General features: G+C 40.1%; 1 protein-coding gene across 6 annotated transcripts in view; it reads left to right on the top strand.

Moving 5' to 3' along the window:
- Positions 1-5,380: 5,380 nt before the first annotated feature.
- Positions 5,381-16,640, top strand: part of LOC120568257 (disks large-associated protein 1-like) — a 103,480-nt gene continuing 92,220 nt past the window's right edge. For 5 of the 6 annotated variants that reach the window (XM_039815645.1, XM_039815647.1, XM_039815648.1 and 2 more), the window contains exon 1: positions 5,381-5,496. The gene's annotated coding sequence lies outside the window, so the exon portion shown is untranslated. Of the gene's footprint in view, positions 5,497-15,297; positions 15,370-16,640 lie in introns of all 6 variants that reach the window. The other variant, XM_039815646.1, reaches the window with a different exon arrangement.

Genomic DNA, 16,640 nt, shown 5'->3' on the forward strand with positions numbered 1-16,640 from the left:
ACAAAAGCATTGAAAATGTTTTGTTTGCCACTGATTTTGATCATGTATTGGTTTTATTCTATTTAGCTTATTTTTTTAAATCTTATTTTTTAGTCTACTCTTTAAAGTTGTTTTACTCTTGTAGTTGAAAGGTACTATACTAATACACTTGTCTTGTCTTGTCTTTACACAGGCTAACTTGTAAAGTATCGTCATATGATCTTGCATTATTTATAGACATTTTTGGTGTACGTGTATGTATAATATCAACAACAATTATATATATATATATATATATATAATATTTAGAGTATTCTATTACTAATAACTAACTTTCTACAGTATCACACATTGACGTCAGTCAATACATTTGCTGCCATCTTGTGGCTCAATAAGAGATAGCTGTGACATTCACTGCTTATTTGGGATTACCTAACATAGACTATGGCTATGTGGTTTAGTGCCAGGAATTAAGTTTTTTTCTGTCACAGATGTACATCAGGTCAATTTCTTCTCTCAAAACAACAACACTTGTCTTTACAGGGTGAGGATGTGAAATAATCTATTGCTTACTAGTTTTTTTTCAGAACTTCCATCCACAATTTATGGTGTTCCTTCAGAACATGATAATTGTCCATCATCGTCCTCACTGACAAGAATGCTGTGCTCTGTATACGAGGCTCCCCACCACTGAGCTTTGATGCTGTAAGTGATGGTTACAATGCTTTGGGAACAAGGTGGAACTTGTGTTGATCATTTTCTGGCAAGAAGCTGTTATTTAATTTAATTAGTGTCTATTATGCGCATATTGCTGATTGGGATAATCTGCACAACTTGGTGGAGGAATTGGGGGTCTTGTTTTCCACCGTTAAATGCTGTAATACAAATGTTGGATGGTTTTCTCTGTAGTTTACACTTCATAGTTCATTTTCTCTTTATTCAGTTTATGTTGCACATAATACTTATGCACATTACATTTGCAATGCAACTACATAATATAACAGATCAATTATTTGACATTTGTTTCACAACATGTAAAAAAAAAAGAAAGCCATTCTCAATGTGACTAAAGCACATCAATGACGACACACAGCTTTTGTTTCATACATCATAGTCATAGTTTATTCTATATTTATGATAGGTCATTTTTATTTGACTACAGCTGTTTTCAAGCGGCCGAAATGGGTTTCCTCAGGAGAGTGGCTGGCGTCTCCCTTAGAGATAGGTCATCCGTGAGCAGCTCGGAGTAGAGCCGCTGCTCCTTTGCGTCAAAAGGAGCCAGTTGAGGTGGTTCGGGCATCTGGTAAGGATGCCCCCCTGGGCGCCTCCCTAGGGAGGTGTTCCAGGCACGTCCAGCTGGGTGGAGGCCTCGGGGAAGACCCAGGACTAGGTGGAGGGATTGTATCTCCAACCTGACCTGGGAACGCCTCGGGATACCCCAGTCGGAGCTGGTTAATGTGGCTCTGGAAAGGGAAGTTTGGGGTCCCCTGCTGGAGCTGGTCCCCCCGCGACCCGACACTGGATAAGCGGACGAAGATGGATGGATGGATGGATGGATGGATGGATGGATGGATACAGCTGTTTTGATTGGCCTCTACTTTGTTGCTTTGGTCTGAATAAGTGGATAACCAGTCACTTAACTGACTCTGGTCTGTTGGTCTTGATGGACAGAAGTGGCATACTGAATTAATTCTATCATTGAGAAATGGTGTTGTGGAAAAGATTTTTGGAATAAGAACATAAAACACAACTAGCAAAATAAACTGTTACAGTGAAAAAGTGTTGCTGAAATAGTGACATATCAGAGACTGAAATCTAAACGTGCTTGTACTATAGTTACATTAATGATGAATGTGGTGGGCCAATATAGTGAACTGTAGATATGGACATTATGACTCAGGTCTGTCAAGTCAGATTTTAGTGGCCTCAAATCCACCGACATAGACACACACGTTAGCACGTTTTTAGAAAAGCAGCCCATTGTTGTCTAAAAAGCTTTAGAGGGCTGAAGAGGTTCAGGATCAGTCTGTCTTGAGGTTCTGTATAGGATCCACTATGTCCTGCAGATGATCTGAGACAGTCCCCTCTCTATCCTGCCCCCTCCCACTCTCTCTCTCTCTCTCTCTCTCTCTCTCTCTCTCTCTCTCTCTTTCTCTCTCTCATCAGGCAGTTCCAGGGCATTCACAGCTTTACTTCAGGTGAATCCTGCTCCATATAATGAAGTGCTAATTGCAGTGTGAACTGTTTAATCATTAGCACTTCTTTAGCTAAATACGCCACTTCATTTACCAACCCTACTGTCATCAAAGGGTAAACACTGCATCCTGAAAGGATGTGCTATAAATGAAAAGTAAATTTGAAATGTAGGAATTTAGTGTGCCAAGGAAAATGATTGTGATGTTAAATGAGGGTGGTGGTGGATGGTTGTTTTTGTTGGAATCTAAATGTATGTCTACTGGTACTGTACAGGTACACCTGAAATATATTACATTACATTATATTTATTTAGCTGATGCTTTTATCCAAAGCCACTTCAAATAACTTAATTCAACCATATGGATACAACCCACAAATAGCAAGAATCACACAATGCATCAACTTTATCAAATATGCTGAACTGGGTAAGTGCTGCATTTAAAAACAATAGAAGATGGAGTAAGAGTTACGGGCAGTTAAGGTGCAGTATAAAAAGATGAGTTTTCAGTCTGTGACGGAAGATGTGTACATTTCTGCTGTCCTGATTTCCATTGGGAGCTAATTCCAATATTGCGGAGCCAGGACAGCAAACGTTGTTTGAAAGTTGCGATTTAGTTTAGCTCCCCCTCAGGCCGAAGTAAGCCCATTGGCAGGAGCAGAGTGGATGGGTTGGGGTGTCTGGTTTGACCATGGCCTGGATGTAGGATGGGCCAGACCAGGGACAAGATAGATTTAGTTTAGTGTCATCTGCATAGATGTGGTAGGAAAAGCCATGTGAGTAATTAACAGAGCCAAGTGACTAGGTGGAAAGAGAAAATAGGAGGGGACCCAGAACAGAACCCTGAGAGACTCCAGTAGTGAGGCTACAAGGTTCAGTCACAGATTAGCTCCAATCTCTCCTTAGTACATCAGTTAGAGAGAGGATTGAAAAGGAAGTTAGAATAGGAGACAAAGAGCGTGGGGAAATGAGTAGTGTATGTCATCTTATCTTTTTATTTTACAAAGTACAAATCAGAGGTCTGCGCACTAGTTTTTTTGTTTATGTCTTTTAACCACATCTTACAGTCAGAAAAAGAAAGAGAATGACTTTCCATGCCCAGACAATACAATTTCTTGTTGTTTTAAATCAGAGAAAGATGCCTCAGCCATACAGCCTAGTCTTGAGATGTAGGGAGCATACTGAATTCCCAGGGAGATAGAGATGCATGAAATATTTCTAAACATCAAATACGCTAGGAGGATAATTCTGCCCCTTGATGCAAAGTGTGTCTGTTGCCTATAGAAAATACTACAGTTAAAAATAATTAATGCAAAGTACTTTTTTTTTTGGTTTATGTCCCCCAAGTTTGTGACAAAATTACCGGTTTGCATTAAATATTTATTATTGGGGTTTCCCCCGTTGTACACATGCGCACGAATACATGAATTGAAATGAATTAAGTTATTCCATTTCTGGTCTTACAAGCGACATGACATGTCGAAGAAACGTCTTCTCTTTCCCTCAGTTTGATGAATCGGCCAGAGTGAAGTCCGTTGCAGTAACACAATTCTACTTCCATTTTGCTACAAAATAAAATCCTTATTTCCAAATTAAGCATGTATCTGTCAGAAAGAAATAATACTACTTTTCGACCAAAGCTGAATTGACACTTTGATTTGAACTAAATTGCAAATGCATTTGGTAATATGCACCACTAAGGGACAATGTGAACTAAAGTGATAGGGCCTTGGTAGGTGGCTCCTGCATTTTCCCCTAATCTTAAGGTATACGGTCTTGTAGAGGGATCTTGTGTCATTTTTGATGTCAGGCTACAAATGTAGTTGACTACCTTTTATTATTTTACTTGATATTGTGCTTACATGGTCAATTTCTTTTTACTCAAATTACCACAAACTAATGGACACAGCAAACCTGGAGCAGGAAGAATCGGAGTACAGTTGTACTGTACATCACTCACAATAATCATGTGTAACCGAACTTCTTTCTTTAAAGGTAAAAAAAAAAAAAAAATTATAAACTATTTTTTTTTGGTTTTTTATTTTTTTTGGGGGGGGGTTTTTTTTTGCCTGTTTCAAACAAATTGCACTAGGCCTATGTCTCAACATATTATCCTATATGAGACAAATCTGGTAGGCTACGTGCTACATGTTGGTCCCCTGGAGGATTGATCTTGCATTAACACACCTCAGGCTACATCCACACTACTACTACGTTTTGAAATAAAAACGATCTCTGTCCACACAATAGTTTTAACTCCAGTAGCCAAGCTAATCTCCGTCCATATTAACCATGGATGGATGTGAGCACACAGGTGGGTCCACCTGCTAAGCATTTCTGCCTGACGACGCACCTCGGTGCCATATGGTACCATTGTGCCGACTGCAGGGTCTTCAGGCGGGAGCCACCCTTCACTAATGTTTCACTCCATCTCAACGTGGGGGAGCAGTGGCAGGGATGTCTCCCTATTGCCCACTGCAGCCAGCACTAGGATCCTTGCTTTCCCCATCCCTTGTCCTTTATTCTGAGCCAGAAGCTCCCTTCTGGCTGGATGTATTATAAGACTATATTAAGACGTCTGACAAGTGACAACCCATATCACATGACGATTTGCATACAATGTGCATGTGCGTGCCGGTGTAACAAGAAGCAGATTTTCCGTTACTCTGCTGGTGAAAATCTGTATAAATTGAAAATACAAAAAAAATACTTTGGAGAAAGAACAACAATGGCGAAAAGTAAGACAAGTGATGTAGATAATAGATAGATATAAATAGATATTTAATACGTATGTGTTTTAGCACATAGAGAATGTCATTTAGTTGATCAGTTCGGTTTATTTGTCAATCCATACCCAGCTAACAATTTGTGGTTCCCTGAAGGTTAGTTTTTGGTTCCCATTGAAAGTTTTCCTGACGTTTAGGGAACGTTAGTTTTTGGTTACATCATTTGGTTTAGAGAACGTTAGTCTACTTTATTTTTGCCTGCTGTCACACTAGAACTGTCTGCTTTTATTTTGTAAAGCAAAATCGCCTGCTTTCCTGGCTAACCTTGGTCAACTTGCTGCAGTTCACGGACCACAGGCTTGTGCCACTTTCTCACTCACACACGCACACACGCGCACACACACAAACACGTACGAGCGCGCGCGCACACACACACACACACACACACACACACACACACACACACACACACACACACACACACATTCCACCAGTGACTCTCTGTTGTGATCGCCTTGCTTCCAGAAACGGACGTGCTTTTGGATTTAGCAGCCGGTGCTTGGTCCAGCGATGTTGTGAAGACCTGATCCGGTAAAGGTAAGCTGAGCTTTATAAACCGTGTATTGACACATTCGGGTTCGAGCGCTTGTCGGGTTCAGAATTCAACAGCTTATCAGTACGACCGCTGCCTGTTGATGAAATGACTCACACCGGTAAGAAGGACCACCACCACCGGTGATGAAACGTCCCTCAAAATAACGGTGTTTTGTAATGTTACAGCCATCATTAACGACCGTATGATTCACGTTCATTTTGCTTTAGGCTGCATTGGCGTTAACGGAAGCCTCAGCAGCTGCAGCCCTTTATTACGTGCCCGTTCTCGCGCGTGGGGAGATTCATGCTGCTGATTGCCTTTCAAATTTCTAGCTATTTAATATGGCCTTGCTAATTTACCTAAGTGTAACGCCACGTAATACCCCATTGAAATATGACGAAAAATCTTCCGAGTGAGTCCTCAGAAATCCGTCTAAGAATCAGCTAACATAACGCCCCATTCATTTAAATGAAAGTTAAAGTTTCTGGATTGATTGACGCTGTGTGGTAGCTCGCTATATACCGCCAGGTTTAGTAAACATTTCTTTTTTTTTTTAATTTTTTTGTCGGAGAAATTAGTGATGACAAGAAGCCAAAGCATTTTCAACCGAGGTGCAGTGGTCACGTATGGCGAAAATTAGCAGGGCTTTTCTTGACGGAGGTCTTGAATATATAACCACCTAAGATAACAGAGGGTTTGCGTCAGTATGGCTTTACAAGCCACGCTACCCCTACATGGTCGGGAAATGTGATGTGACATGACATACAGCCACCATAACAGGGGGTCCCCCAACATGCTGTAATACCTTCTTGATGCTGTCAGATTCAATGTGCTCATGCAGACGGCACACCGGCACAGCTGGATGGAGGGGTTGCTATGCAGGAAAGACACAGAAAAGCACGCACGTACGGTTCCCTACAGTGCCGAATAATTAGCCTGATATATAGCCTTTGGATAAGAATGTAAAAAAAGGCTCATGTGATGATGTCAGAACCGAAGTGCTGTGTGGTGCAGTAATCTTCGGTGGGGAGTGATGTGCACTCTGTATCTTCCGCCTCAGTGAGAAGTTGTGAGATCAGAGGAGCTTGCGTCAGTTGTCGCCCGTGGCTGAGGATGAGAGGACAGAAGATCCCGGCGTGTTTCTAATTCAAGGAGACCAACTGGTAATGGTAACAGTGTGGGCAGAGTGTCAACTCGGGAAAGGATTAATTTTGTATTATTATATTCCCACTCAACATGTGAAGGAGACTCAGTTATAGCCTACAGTACATCACCTACCTTCATTTAGTTTTTCTTACAGGATGGACTTAGCGCTATGGCTTCCCATAATGCTCTGTATATCCTCTGCATTCAACATAATAATGTAGTCTTATCCATTAATCCACGTCTATACAAAGTGAATCCTAACTTAAGTAAAGAGGGTCAAATACATTTTGTGTGGCGCGCCAATCAAGTCAAATCCATTTGCATTGGCATTCATTACAATGATGGTAATAATAAAATGACATCACAGGGCCACACTAGATGACACGCCTCCTAAAAACAGGCGAGGAAAACTCAAACCAGTCTAGTTCCAAAGAAAACTGTCACAGTGAGCAGTGGACATTATTCCGAGTAAAGTGGGACATTTCCTTCTGAAAGGCAAGTGGCTTTTGAGTTTTTAAATGTTTTTTGTGTGTGTGTGTGTGTGTGTGTGTGCTGCTAGGACAATGACTCATTTGACAGAAATGTACATACATTTTTATTATTGTTTCAGTTATTTATCGAGCAAATACGACGGCGGCTTTATATTACAATCTAGATCACCCAATGAATATAATGTATCTTAAAAGCGTCGTTGAAAGTTGACATGATTGTCTGTTGGCGCAAGCCTAATTCTTTGCTGACAACCCCAGCCTAAAATCCTTTTCTGACTGTGCGCTTTCTCTTAAATAGTAGTTTATGGGGTAAAGCATGCCCAAAACGACATCATGGTTCTCAAGCCATACCTCAAATAAGCTGCTGTTTCCCACCTTTGGATACTCTTACATTATGTACAGACACAACACTTCCCAACGCTGTTACGGATTTTCCCATTTTGAAACACACGTCTGTTCACAGAAGTAGTATCTAGGGGTGCGCGATATATCGACTCGATATCGATATCGCGATATCACGTTGCGCAATATTATATCGAAAGTGTCACGATGAGTATGCAATATTTTGTTTATTTTGCGGAGCGCTGCGTCCCGTCCATCGGCTGTGTGGCTTAGTTGTGTTTGATTTAGAGCCTGCTTGAAACGCTGTAATGATCATGTTTCATTGGCCAGTTACCGCGCCACTTGACCATTTAGTGCACGTCAGCGCACGGGTCCACTATGTGACAAACCCTATGGATCGTACCACGTGACCTGTGTGCATATTCCGACAGAGTGACAGTGTAAGTGAAGAACTAGATAGAGACAACTAAACGGAAGGAATCAGGGAAGCGAAAAAAAAAGATGTGTCCTGTTCTCTTTATTTATTTATTTTATACTGTCCCACCAGTAGAACATGTCCTGTTCTGTAGACATGGTCCTTATTTATTTATTCATGTTGGACCAGTCCAATATGACCGTCAGTTGAAATAAACCTTGTGTTGTAAGAAAACTGCGTTTTCCCGTAACTGTTGTAATTTGACATCTGTTTAAAAATATCGAAATTAATATTCATTTCATTTTTCATTTCATTTTATTTATATAGCACAAGTAAACACAACAGAAGTTGACCACTGTGCTTCACATAACAAGAGTCAGATAAGAAAATAGAATAAAACATCCTTCAGACAACAAAAAGACATAAATAAAAAATAAGAATTTAAGGAAATGCACGCTCCAAGAGATAAAACTTTAGTTTGAGTTTAAACTCATATAAAGAAGCACAACGATCTCAAGGAGACGGGGAGGCTATTCCACAGCTTAGGACCAACAACAGCGAAAGCACGGTCCCCTCTTGACTTTAGTCACGATATTATATTATATATCGCAATATTCATAATCGATATCGCAATATCACATTTTGTCAATATCGTGCAACCCTAGTGGTATCCATCAAATGTTGAGTGCTCAAATTAACAGGCGGTCTTGTTATGTTTCTTACGTGTTGCCTGCCTAACTCAGTAGCTGACCTCAGGGTTTGCCCGCGCCATCATGAAGGAAGATGGATTTGTGCTTATGAAGACAACGGATGAATGAGATGGATTTATGCTTATGAAGACAATGGATGAATGAGATGGATTTATGCTTAAAAAAATAGCTGCGCTGATCACAGTAATCTGCTCTATGTTTAAGCTCTTTGGTTGCTTTTGGCCGCTTTCTGGAGTGCAGTTTCTTTTCGAGAACAGTTCGTCTCTGACCTTCTTCAAACTATTTCAATACATTAGCTAGTTGGTGAGTCACTCATGGTGTCAGAGTGATTTCCTGTTGCTACTTTCACAGCTCTTGGTTTTGATGTGCTGCCTAGACAACACATCTCGTGTGAACACAATGAGTCGCTGACACTTAGACTAATATGACACTACAAGTTCTGTCTGAACGGCCTGTTACTCCTCCACTCCTAGTTCCACTCCATTTGTGTTGTTTACTCATGGAACTATTTTTTATTTAAAGGGGCATTTTAGGCCTTTAATTGACAGGACAGGTGAAGACATGAAAGGGGAGAGAGAGGGGGGAATGACATGCAGCAAATGGCCGCAGGTCGGAGTCGAATCCGGGGCCGCTGCTTCGAGGAGTACACCTCTATATATGGGTGCCCGCTCTACCAACTGCGCTATCTGGGCGCCCATGGAACTATTTTCTGATGGAGTTTTTTGTTTCAGTATGACAATTTCCTTCGACCGCTCTCATTGTGGCTTTTTTTCACTTATGAAACATCCCCTTCAGACGACTGGGAATGGATATATACGTTTAACTAATTGACAATATCTTATGCAGGGTTGCCATACATTATGCAAAAGTTGGAACACTGTGGCTAGTTTTTACCAGTACTGAGAACAGCTGAAAAATAAGTGACATAAAGAGAAAATAAAGCTAAATATCTGGGGAATTTAATGTCACATTATATTTTTCCTTTTTGTGAATTAACAGTCAAACTGAAAGGGCTGTGTTCCGCATACGGTGAGGGTCAAATGCTGGTTAACGAGTCAAACTGTTTGGAATGGGCAGCATTTTATAGGTTGTAAAACACTTTGATTGGACAACAGTGTCATGATTTACATGGGGGCGTCCCAGGTTGCCTTCATTGTGCGAGATGCTGTAACTCATTAAGCAGAGCAGGACACAGTTAAAACACTGCATGACAGGTTTAACTGAAAGAACCCCATGACGAATAAATGAAATCATTCACATTTCAAACGTCACATCCCTGTCGGTGGTCATTTTAATTGGTACGGTTCTGTTCATTAGGTAGGACAAAAGTTAGTCCTTTTTTAAATTTGTTATCTGTCATCCATTGAGCACTTGAAAGCGTGTTGGATTTTAATATATCCGACTATCTATAGTGGCAGCATAAAAAAAGACACTTGTTATACAGCAGTGCATGTTTTTGTCTTAACATGAATCTCCTAAAAAGAGTGGGGACTTCTGTATGCTCTCTTCTATACTGTTTACACTTTAACCCACAGTGCAGTGGTTCCCAAGGTGCGGGGTGTGTCCAGTGCTGTTGCATAGGGGGCGCACGTGACTAAACTGAAGATGAATAGACTTTTTTTCACAACAGACATTTTGACTTGTCAAGTGCCACTGATAGCAGATTATTTTTGGGCATTTACGCCTTTAATGGATAGGAAAGCTGAGATATGAAAGGGGAAAGAGAGGGGGGAAGACATGCAGGAAACCATCACAGGTCGGACTCGAACCCTTGACCGTCTGCGTCGAGGAATAAACCTCTACATACGTGCGCCTGCTCTACCAACTGACAATATAATGACAAAAACAGCCCCAAAATTGCCCTGCTGGTCTTAGTTGTCTTTTCCAGTTTATCTTCGGGATCCTGAAGAAGGTCCCCAGCACACCTCTGTCCAAGTACACATCCAGAAAACGCACATCCAGTCGTCGGCGACAGTATCCAGCGAAAACGTGGCGATGTTGTGCAGGTGATAGCAGTCGTTGCAGAGTGTTGTGTGGAACAACAGTTCCATGTCTTTGGAGATGAAAGTTATTGATTATTTATTGACAGAATGGTCTAATGATTACTCGTGAGGATGTAAGGATATCCTTAAGCCTAGCCTATATACTTTTAGGTATTCTACAATAAGTACAGTAGTAGGACCTGGCTGTGACAGAAGTGTTTCAGGCTTCTTTGTTCTGATGTCACACTGCATTAGCTGTGCACAGTAAATAGCAGGGTTGTCTTCTGGAAGGGCAGACCACGTAGGGCAACTGTATTGACTCCCAGTAGGTGATACATATCATTATACTTCCACCAACATGTGCAACAGTTGGCACCCACCACTGTAAGGTTTTCTGTGGCGTTTTTGAGAATGTGGAATCGGTGGCGCTGCTCCGCTGGCGACCCAGACTCTTGCTGCTGCAGCTTTTATGTCTTTTTAAAGTTTTTATCATTATCAAGGCTTTAGGGCTGCACCATATGAGGAAAATATGCGATATGCGATAACATTGTTGAATATCGCGATAACGATATTTCTTGCGATTAACAGATGTTAAAGTGTTCTCAGTTCTGCATTTCATGCTGCTTTCAGTATTCTGCTAAAATACAACAAATTGCTTGTTGAACTTAAAACAAATAAAAGGAAATAATTTGTAAACTTTCTTTTTATGAACAAATTGAACATTTAAGGGGATATAGGCTAAAAGGCACCACTGGAAAAAATAACAACAATTAGATTTTAAAGTGCAGTTTCCTACTGATGTTTTCTTTCAACTAAAATCTTTTGCGACTTTCACGATGTGTTTATTTCGCCGGTTGATATCGTGATGACGATGAAAAAAAAACCATATAATGTACAGCCCTACAAGGCATTTAGTTTTGTGTGCAGCTTTTGAGTCCAAAACAAATTTCTCCAAGGGGACAACAAAGTACATCATGAAGGTATCGTATCGAACTGACAAGGCAAACAATGAATGATCTTGTTGGCATTAGCCTAATTATTTAATGATAAATGGATAGGTATTTCCAGTTGACTGTTATTGAAGCGATAAAGCATGACCTGAAACATAATCTACCTCCTGCCAACTAACCACTCAGAGAATTGGTAAATTTTAGTTCCCACTAGTCCTGTAACAATTATTACATAATTGTCTAATTGTCAATTTTTCTTTTACATAATCTCAGTTTTTTGTTTAACCGCTGTTAATTGCTTACATTAGCTAAGGTCCTGAGAAGTATGAGTGGTAATTGTTTTTTTTGGGAAGCCAGATTGTAATTATATAAGTGATTATTGGTCGGACTATGTATTTTTATTATTATTTTGATTGTTTGTTGTTGGACCCTATACACACTCATAGCAACAAAAATGAAAAGGCGGGATACAGTTAGACATTTTTTTTATGATAACAAAGAGACGTTGTTTACATCATAGGCTGTGTATTTGTGTTATTCCAATATCTGGGTCACATGAAAGGGATATATACCCAAAAGATGTATCCTGGAATTCATCCAAAACTTTAATTTGTTTAAATAATAAATAAATAAATAATGTAATTTAAATGAAAGAGACAATTATATTGTTAATCACAATTATTTCTGAGACAATTAATTGTACAGCAAAATTTGGAATTGTTACAGCTCTAGTCCCCACTGTTCAAAAAGCCCATTCCAGCTGTATTTCTTGTACTAAGAACTCCCCTGGGTGCTTGCCCCTCCGTTCCTCTCCCCTGTGCATCTGTGTCTTAGCTTAAGTGGGAGTATTTTGGTGTACTGTTATAAATTATACATTAACCTCTAGCTGTTTGGTCCAGAAGAATATTTCTTGTATTTCATATTCCTGCCATACTAAAGATTGACTTTTCTGCCCGCTCTGCCCACAGCCTGCCCAAGCCTTTGTGCTGCCCTGCTTTCTGCTACACTGGAGCTCCCACTTTCTTTCATGATCTCATGAAATGGTGTATGTATGACATGCCAATTCATATGCCATTATTAGCTTATTATCAAGACGCATACTAGCTTTTTAGTGTGTTTGGCATCCATTGACTTACATTACCTTATGATTGCGTGTGAATTTATGCCATAGCGAGTAGTATGAAAGGGTATAAGTATATATAAAGGGTATTAAAGCTATGGAGCTTCACCCATACAATTCACATAATTTTCATGTTTTTGGGAGTTGCACCTTTAAATCTTTCTCAATACAGCAGATGGACAAATAGCTGTAATTTGAACTATAATAGACTTACTAAAACAGAAAGAAACAGCATTAAGTTGGGAAATATTGTCGTTATGAGTGATGCCTCAGTCCTGATCCGAGTCCATCAAAATTGTTCATCTTCTCAAAACTGGCCACATTCAGACAAACATTCGCACAGTGTTTGTCTGAATGTTTTTTTTGTGGGATGTCTGAGGCCACGGGTGTGTGTGTGTGTGTGTGTGTGTGTGTGTGTGTATATGTGCAGGTTGACAATAAGTTTATCCTACTTTAAACCATTTTATTGGAAAAGTGCCTACTATAGGAAAGTGGGGCAGAGTAAATCATGGGGATAGCCCAGCCAGATGGAATCGTTTTGATCAATCATAGTGCATTCTGTGTTTGTTTGTGTGTGTGTTTGTGTGTGTGTGTGTGTGTGTGTGTGTGTGTGTGTGTGTGTGTGTGTGTGTGTTAGGTGTGGGGGTAAAATCGATACAGCATAGTATCGCGATATTCTCTGTGTCAATGATTACATACATACACAGACGCCAAGTATCAATCTTTTATTATATGTGTTGGTCAGTTTGTCTGCTTGACACAATCCCATTTTGCAGCAATGAAATTGAAGTGAGATGAACAAACAGAGATATGTATCTTTTTTTTTTTAGATAAAACAGATTTTGACAAAGTTTCCTTTTGGGGACATCATTTGAAATTGGGATAAATTTGAAGTTGGAAACAAGGTAATAAATTGCAATATAGCGCTGAATATTGCAATATGTTTACAGTTTTTGCCTATTGCTTACACACTTTTTACAGAATTTGGCTCATTATCTCAAAACTTAACACACAAGCCAATCAGACACAACACTTGGAGATTAACAACTCACATCTATGCCAAGATGAAACACTGCAATCAAAACGTAACACTCCTTTCTAAAAATTTAATTCTTGCAACAAAACCATACACACAAGCACCATTTGAATTACTCTTTCATATCACCAGCAACACACTGATTTATATATATAAATCTTTATATATTTATTGTTTTATATAAAACGCTGCCGTCTTTCTATTTTTATTGTCATTTTCTCAGACTCAGTCTTCTGTAAAACCCAAAAGTAGGATTTCTGCAGTAATCAAACAAGAGTTTTTATATAAAACAAACATTCTTACAGAAATAAAGAAAAATAACGAATAATAATTTTATAATAATAAAATCACAAATCATCACATTTAGCAACAAAACAAAAGTAAAAAAAAAAAAATTACTGGATAAATTGCTATTGGGGAAAAAAACATATACTTGTTTGTGTGTGTGTGTGTGTGTGTGCGTGCGTGTGTGCGTGCATGCGTGCGTGTGCGTGTGTGTGTGCGTGTGTGTGTGTGTGCGTGCATGCGTGCTTGCGTGTGTGTGCGTGTGCGTGCGTGTGTGTGCGCGTGTGTGTGTGTGGTGGGGGGCTGGGGGGAGCTTATGGATGCCACCTTCTGTTCGGATCTGGCCGCAAGACCTCGTCAACATCACAGGCGATGTCTCTTCCACGCCTGACTCCTCTCTCTCTCTTTGTCCTCCTCTTACTCTGACTCTCATTGCCTCCATGCTTGCAAAGTTCTCAAAATGGCTCACCTGAGGCCTATTTGTAGTGCTGAGGCTCAGACCGATTGGTGTTCTGTTTTCTATGCTAAGTGTTTTCAGGTGTGTATGATAAGTGCCTACAATTGCCAGATGAGTTTTGCATTTTGAACAGAGTGTTTTCACAATGACAACAGGAGATCTTGTTTTTGAACAAAGTGTGTAGTGTTTCGCAATAAGTGTGTTATAGAATTGCAAACAAAGTGCAGAGTTGATAATGTGTTTAAGCTGTGGTTACACTGTGTTTAAGGTATGCTAAAAGACTTTTAGGTATTGAGGCTTTGGTCTAAGCATTCGTTTTTAGTGTGTAAGCAATGGGCAAAAACTGTAAAATCGCAATAATATCGTATCATGACAGAAGTATCGTGATGGTATCGTGTTGTGAGATAAGTATCGTGATGATATCGTATTGTGAGGCCTCTGGTGATTCCCACCCCTAGTGTGTGTGTGTGTAAAAAAAAAAAAAAAAAAAAAAAGAGAGATTCCCCATTTGTCAGATGGTGCTTGAGTTGCCCACTGACCATGGGGAAAAGAGGGTTAGCCTATCCCATCTGAAGAACAGCCTGTTACTGTAACTAACAGTACGTACCCATGCACCACTAGCAACATGTAAAGATATCCTCTAATACAGTAAGCTACATTTTTTACAACCATACTGAAGCCAGTTGAATAAACCAAGTCAACAGGAAATGAGTTGAAGTGTTTCTGTTTTTGAAATAGTATTCATACATGTATGGGATGACATGAGTAGGATATTTTTAAAGTGAGAGTGGTGCTGATGTATCATACTGTTTGTGTTTAAAATGAGCTCCACTGCAATTGAGTGAACTGATAGACTGTGGGTCCCACAGGGAGGACTGAGCCAGCAGCAGACAGGAGATGGAGGGACGCTCAAGTTTTTCCTCTGGGATACAGTCACTAAGGTGTGTGTGTGTGTGTGTGTGTGTATGTGTGTGTGCATTCATTTAAAGCAGCAGTCTTAAAGGAATTAATGCACATTTTAAAGGAGAAGCTGCAGTAGGACATCACTGTAGATCAGAATGAATGCTGCTTCCACTGGGTGGTGACTGACAAGTTGGTCACACATAACCCAAGTGGATTCAGTGTGTCTTTGTCACAACAGGGGAAACAAACAAAAAATGCATAGAATAACTTTGATTTTCATTTATTTGTTTTAAAGTATAGCCTTAATCAAATTTTTTCTCAATTAATACGCGGTTAGTCTGGATCGACGACAATTAATTTACTGGATAGTCAAAGAAAATTTGGATCGTGCAACAAGGCAGGCCTGCTTGGTTATTCCTGGGAAAAATTGTAAAGATGTACGAAGAATATGTTTAACGTTACGGCATTTACTATCTAAGTGGGACGTTTTGGGACCGATTGGTGGGATTGCTGACGACAAAGTAACATTACACAGGGCAATGCACTGGTAACAGCAAATTACATTTGTATCCAGCTAATTTAAATAGCTCACGTTACCGTATTGTGTGAACAGTTAACTTCATTTAATATTGTATTTGGCGTTTTCTTTTATCAGGGATCAAATGTTCCACCAAAAGGAGTTCCTTTCCGAGACTACTTTGCAGAGCCACCGTCGCTGCGTCCAGGGCTTAGCACCGCCCAAGACGATTGTGATTGGTTTAAAGAAATGGATACAACCCAGAGAGTTTTTTTTCCCCTCCTATCCTGCAATGTATGTGTGGAGGAGCCAGACCTTACTCCGCAGCACTGTGACACTTAGGTCTGGCAATGCAAGACTAATCCGCGGTTCACATGTGTGCCGAACCACCAAATGTTGTCGCATACAGAACGTCCTGTACCGAAACGGTTTGGGACGAATACACATACCATTATAGCCCTGTTTTTGCACACTGTTTCCCACAGGCTGTATTGCATTTGATTGGCAAGAGTTATACTGGTAACATATACGTAAAAGCAGAGTAGGCAGGGCAAGTGTTGGGTTCAGAGTGTGAGACTGTGTAGCAGACCTGGTACATACTCAGGGGGAAATATTTGTTTGTTAATTTTTTGCCAGCACTACATAGTTTGTTGCAACATATTTGTCTGCTAAAGTCTCAAAATCCCTACCATGTGCAATACAAGTCTTTTTGACTGCTTTCCTTTTTCGACTGTGCCACCCGCAGAAGCCAACAAATCAACCCAAAAGCACATGCAGAAAAGCAGGTGATTA

This window comes from Perca fluviatilis, chromosome 11, assembly GCF_010015445.1.
Source record: "Perca fluviatilis chromosome 11, GENO_Pfluv_1.0, whole genome shotgun sequence".
Classification (NCBI taxonomy): domain Eukaryota; kingdom Metazoa; phylum Chordata; class Actinopteri; order Perciformes; family Percidae; genus Perca; species Perca fluviatilis.